The sequence below is a fragment of the Helianthus annuus genome, chromosome 17 (genome assembly GCF_002127325.2).
Source record: "Helianthus annuus cultivar XRQ/B chromosome 17, HanXRQr2.0-SUNRISE, whole genome shotgun sequence".
Classification (NCBI taxonomy): Eukaryota; Viridiplantae; Streptophyta; class Magnoliopsida; order Asterales; family Asteraceae; genus Helianthus; species Helianthus annuus.
The window spans coordinates 70994827-71001409 of record NC_035449.2 but is presented as its reverse complement, the minus strand read 5'-3'; the positions used below and the strand labels follow the sequence as shown (position 1 = coordinate 71001409).

General features: G+C 33.3%; 1 long non-coding RNA gene across 1 annotated transcript; it reads right to left on the bottom strand.

Moving 5' to 3' along the window:
* Nucleotides 1-769: 769 nt before the first annotated feature.
* LOC110922413 lies at nt 770-2435 on the bottom strand. The gene is made up of 3 exons (XR_002583139.2): nt 1862-2435; nt 1292-1366; nt 770-809 (listed from the first exon to the last, which is right to left on the bottom strand). It is a non-coding gene; the product is annotated as an uncharacterized LOC110922413 (long non-coding RNA).
* Between the last annotated feature and the right edge of the window lie 4148 nt (nt 2436-6583).

Here is a 6583-nt window from a genome sequence, read left to right as displayed (position 1 = left end):
ATATTAATATTAAATAAATAAATAAATAAATATTAGAAAAAAAACTGAATTTTTTTATAAAATAATAATTCTAATTTATTTTATATGTACAAATAGATTATTTATTCAAGATTATTAATCTAAAATAATTATATACATTTCAGGAGTGTTATTTATTTAACCCAACATTTTGATAACTATATTTATAATACTTTGGTAAAAATCAATATTTATTGTACTCATTTATTTATCATATTTTATTAAATATAAAATATAAGGCATGAGATTAATAATTAGAAATGTTAATCCTACTTTATTTAATAATCTCCAAAATTCCCAATATTTAACAAAATCCTTCAAAATTAATAGGGTAATTCTCTTGTGCACGCTCTCTTTGGGAAAATCTTTGATTCTTATTTTATTCCAAGAAATACGCAACGCACTCTAAGGTGAGTATACATGACCCATTTTCGATTTTCCACTTTCATACTTTTCCCTATAATTATGGCTCTGATACCAATCTGGTATCAGAGTACTCCTACTATAGACTAGGGAAAAGTATGACAATCCTACCTAATTCCCTATAGTTATGGCTCTGATACCAATCTGTCACACCCCAACCGATGGCGGAAAAATCGGGATGAGACGTACAAATTGCTCAAAACAACATAACACTAAATGTGACAATATGAATTAAATCATTTAATTAAATTCTAAAGTAGGGTACATGGTTCCAAATAAATAAACATAACATTCAACAATAATCAAAAATGCTAAGTGGGTTTCTAATGTCCATCCTAGCTTGATTCTTGTTTTCTTGATCATTCAACCTGCAATATGTATTAAAATAAAATCAACAAAAGCATGTTGGCGAGTATACAAGTTTTCATACATAGCATAGTACGTGTTTAAAATGTTTGCTCATATCCAAATGTGAAATACAATATCATGTTAACAGTATATACTCGAAACGATGTTACTCTATGTGCCCAAACCAAAGTTTAACGCAATTAAAGTGTACCCAAACGAGTTTGAGTAGGTTGACATAGTTTAACCTAACAATACCTGCTCATAGAACAGGAGGGGCGTTTCTCAACCTATAGCGCTACCATTGTTAGGGGAGGCTTGTACGAAGTTAATGAACACATAGTCATTAGGTGTTTACAGTAGCATAACATGTCTAACATGAATAGAGTGTGTCACATAGAATATGGAATGAGTATGCATAAAATGTTTAACGTGTTGTGATGTTTGATATGTAATACATATTGCACCCAAAAGTGTAAAACGAAAATGGGTCATGTATACTCACCTTGGAGTGCGTTGCGTATTTCTTGGAAAGAGAATATGAGGATTGTTCCAAGTGTCGTTGCACAAGAGATTTACCCTATTAATTTAAAAATAACATGTAACGATTCGGCTATTATTTATAGGTTGAGTAAAATTCCTAACATTTAGAGTTTACAAATTAATCAACTATTAAATAGCATTATATATAAAAATTTAAAATAATTTGGTAATTGATTATTTTTAGAGTTTATTGTAAAAGAGAAAAAGAATATTTGTTTATAAATTTATGGATTATCAAGGTTTTTTTTTCTAAAAGATAAAGAATTAATAAAACATTTTGATTATTAAAAGATTTATGGATTTTAACAAAATGTAAAAAAAAACGAATTTTAAAATAATATCCCAAAGTTTTGAAAGCTTCATGACCCACTGTAGTCACCTTCTACATTCAAAAACAACGACAAGACATGAAACAAGTTTCATTTTTTTTTCTTTTCTTTTTATTTAGGATTCAATTATAGTTTCATGATTCTTTATGAGTTTTACTGTTGTAAGTATGAAAACGAAAAGAGAATAAGAGGTTCATGTATACCGAACAAGACGACTCGAGCTCCGTCGTAAACTTCGGTTGGTTTCCGACTCGGTGCTCGGTGCTCCGGCAACTTCTGGATTCTCCGGTGAACTCCGGGAGTCGTGAACCAACGGGAGAGAGAGAGTAAAACGGTGAGGTATTTTGGCTTGTGAGAAGGTGGTAACGAAGGTGTCGAAACGAGTGAAAGGCTTCGGCTTTTATAGAGTTCGCATGACTCACCAAGTACGGAAATGATTTGAGACCGCTTTGTATGTGTCTTGCAATATAAGTCTAGGTTCACTTTCTTTGTAAGCATGGTAAGTTAGAAATTTGCGTAACAGAATTTGGATACGCGGAATCGTATCAATCATCGAAAAATTCAATCATCGAAAAATTCATTGAAGAATTGAAAAAAAGGAAACAATGGTTGTGGTGTCGCTGGCATCTTTGGCGGCAAGTTTGGAAGGCTCGTGATTGAATCGAATATAGGAAACGCTTTATCAGTTTCAATTACGAAAAATTATGAAGAGCTGAAGAAAAGGAAACATGACAGCCCATGCTTGATGTTTCTTGTTTGGCGGTAAAACCCAACTGTTTTCCTCTTTGTCATGTATATTATTATTATTATTATATATATATATTTTTTTTAACTTTACTTAAATATACATGTTGTCTCCATACAATATTCCTAATCGTTAATATTGTATAATTAGATTAACTGTAATGTTAGAATACACATATTATTGGTATATATTTGTGTTGATAGCATATATATATATATGAGGTACGAAATCTTTAAATCATGCCTAATGGATTATTACTTTTTAGTTACATACTCATTCGTAGTAGAATACCATTAACATAAGACTTAACACATTTCATATAAAAAAAAATCATTTTTTTTTATATCCATTTTTTTTTTGTGTATTTAGTTTTATGAAATTTGAATTAAATAAATCCCAAATTTTTTTAGTATGTCACAAAGATTTGAATTAAATAGGTCGGATTTTGGAAACCCAATTTTTAACGGATGTTACATTGATGAATAAGATCGAAGAATGATTTTGGAATGAAGAGTGGGAAACTGCTTTGAGAAGAGAATTTTTAGAATTCAATTCGACAGTGAAACCCTGTTTGGGGTTTTAGTCAGGGTTTTATTTAGGGAAAAAGTAAATGCTGATGTGGCAGCGGTTACAACGATCTGAAGGCTAAAAACTGAACACGTGTCAACCCCTGATGAAAGGTTAAATAATGGAGGACAGTTGTTTTGAGAGCCACTGATGGATCAACCATCAGTAGTTACAACAGTAACAAATGAAACAGTGGGTGATTTTTACTATCAGTGGATAGCATATCAGTGGATAGGACACTGATTTTGAACAACACTGCTTATCAAGAATATGAGAGAACAGGGATTGTCTTTCAGCAGTGGACAGACTTTAGAAAGCAGATGTTTGGGCACAATAGTAGTTAAGGGAAAGACAGTGGTATGAAAATGAAGGACCATTAGCTCAGCAACTGTTAGTGCAACAGTGTTTGAACTTTTGACAAATAAAATTTGAGCATCTGCTTGTTTAGATGTGGGGACTGATTTTGTCTTGTGTAAACACAATATCATGTCCAACACCTGTTAATATACATCTGCAGAAATGCTATACTTAACAAATTACATTTTAGATGCAAATTATCAAGTTTAATTTGTCAGCAGTTTTTCAGGGATTTATGTTCTAGGTTTTACCACAAGTTTTCTACAAGATTTGAAACTTTTATAAATTCTTGACAGTGGTTTAGTATCCCAGATGATGAAAATCGTTTTACTAAGGCTACTCATTTTGTGTCTATTTTTTTGAATTAGAACATGAGTATCTCAGTAGTTTAAAGTCTGTTAGCAACCAATTTTTGATCTGTGATAAAACAAACTTGAGGCTGATATGACCTTGGCACTAGTACCCTTTCCTTTTGATCAGTTTTTAAGGATAATATCACCAACAAAAATAGAGGTTCTATATCCTGACAGGAGATTGATACTTTCACTGTCAAAAATAAGTAAAAGTACAACATATATCATTTATTAAAAAATAATATATCCTGTTTATTGAGAAAAACCTTTTCAAGAAAAAAAATAATTAAAGGTTATTCTGAAAACAACATCAAAAAGGATCTGGTATTTTTCCAAACAGGCTCATAATCACATCATTCTCAAGTTTTAAGAAAATGGTCAATGAACTGAAATACATTGTAGTTACCATTGTTTGGAACCATCTTCTTATTAATTGATTGCAAAGTCCTCTTATATGTTTCATCATTGGTAATACCATTGTTACCTGAACTTTCTTGAATCAATGAATGCACAAAATTGCTTGATGACCACAGTTTACCCAACTTTGGACTCTTAAGTTTTTTATATTTATACTCCTTTCTTTTGACTTCAAAAGTTTTGAGATAAACACACTTTTGAGTTTTGTTAGTTTTTTCTTCCCTTTTTACCATTCCCATTCATAAGTACAAAAATACTTACTGGGAGGTTTTCATTGAGGAGATACCCAGACCCGAATCATTTTACAGCAATGTTTAGAGAAACTTGGACATTTTTGCATAAACTTATGTCAAATCTCACATCACGTATGATTTAGTTTGTTTTTTTTCTGATTTTCTCGATGTGTTCTTAACAGAATTGATTTGATCCTTTTTAACAGAATTCTCAACCTGTTTTTCAACACATAAGATGTAATAACTAAAGTTTTAATTTCCTTCCTTTTATGTTAACAAAAACACTATTGTTTTTATGAAACTAAGTTTTGTTGACAGGAGGTTCATACCTTAGTATTAAACATGATGGAAACAGCACAAACTTCATATTAACACTTGAAATCAATTTTGGAAAGGAAATGATTATACCATAGTTATCAGATATATTTTCAGATCTGAGCACTATAGGTGTTTTATGCATGATATCACTTGTTTTGTGAAGTTTGTGTTGGTGCACTACATCTGTTGATTCCGTCTAAGTGTCTAGAATCATGTCTTATACCATATTGTATAGCATAGGGCTCGAAATACGAGAAAACAGGAGTCGGTATAGGTTTTAGATTGTCGGGTCGTTTTTAGGGACATGATATGGTCGGGTCGCTCATTTGTCACCTTGGATCGCTTATGTGTACAAGTATGGACCGCTAATGTGTCACTTGACCACATGAGCGGCTCCAGAACACTATAAATAGACCCATGAGCGATTCCAGTAGTAGAGGTCTTGAATTCCACGCCGAAGCTCTGCCGGTGTGACGTTTGAACTGTAAAACGTTTATATTCAATACAAAAGAGAGTTAAAAGGAAGATCGTGCTATTTCTACTTGTTTTTCTTATTATTCCGCATCTGAAGAGCAAGAGCAAATCTCTGAACGTCTCGGTTGGGTCAACACACGATCCTACAAGTGGTATCAGAGCCACGGAGGAGATTTTCTACAGAATTTAGCCGGTTTTCAGTGTTTGTTTCTCATTTCTACACCTTCTTTTCTAATTTCAAGAAGATTTCTCGGTCAAAAATCGTTCAAGTTCTCACAGACTGTTCATTATTGTACCGAGATAAACCCTTAGAAGTACCAGTTCAAATATCAGCTTGAAAACAGTTCAAAACAAGTTCGAAATGTGGATCGCTCGAGATGACATCAGCATGGATCGCTTTTAGATATTAGGTGGAACCGCTCATTCGTACATTTCATTACCTGGAACCGCTTATTTGATTCATTAAATCGTTCATTCAGACAAGTTGAACCGCTCATAGGGATGTTTTAGTTCGCTTATTCAGTTTGTTGGATCGCTGATTTGGATTTCGTGAACCGCTCGAACAGCAAAATTGTGAACCGCTTTTTCATACATTACTTTGAACCGCTTTTAAATTCACACCTCAGGATCGCTCCAAGGAAAAGTGTTGAACCGCTCCAAAACATTGATTTCTGGATCGCTTATTTGGATCATCGCGGATCGCTTTTTCGAACAAAGTGTGGATCGCGTATTTGACATTGTGTTTGGTTCGCTTTTGTGATAATAGTTGAATCGCTTTTCTGACAGTTACTTCGAAATACGTGCTAAGTCAACATGGATTCTAGTTTTTATAACGCATTTGCTACACCAACAACTCCAGCCACAATTGCACAAGCCATGAGTATTGAAAACGAAACGGGAACTACCCAGAAACCTCCGAAACTGATGAGTATAGAAGAATACTTCGGATGGAAAGATCGGTTTGAAAACTGGGTTCAGGCAAATCATCTCAGATCGTGGGAATGTATATTGGAAGAATACAAATTGCCTAAAACAGAGCTGCAAGTTACTAAACAAATATCTGAATTTTCAGATCAAGAACGGGCAATGTACAAGGCAGAAAAGATGATGATTAGCTTGTTACAGCAGGCGGTTAAAGAAGACATATTCATTTTGCTACAGCATGACAAAACTGCTAAATCAATTTGGGATGCTCTTAAAGCAAAATTCGAGGGTAGTGAAAGCATGCTCAAAAGCAAGAAGGCTTTGCTTAAAAAGGAATTTGATTTATTCAGCAGTTTGCCGGGAGAGGATACTAAAAAGCTAATTGAGAGATATTGCCATTTAGTGCGTTCGTTATCAATTTTGGGAGTTGAAAAGGGTCGAGAGGAATGGGTTGAAAAATTGGCTGATGCGTTACCTCAGAAAGAGTGGGGAACGTATTTGATGATATTGAAGAACACAGGTGTTTATGATAGATTA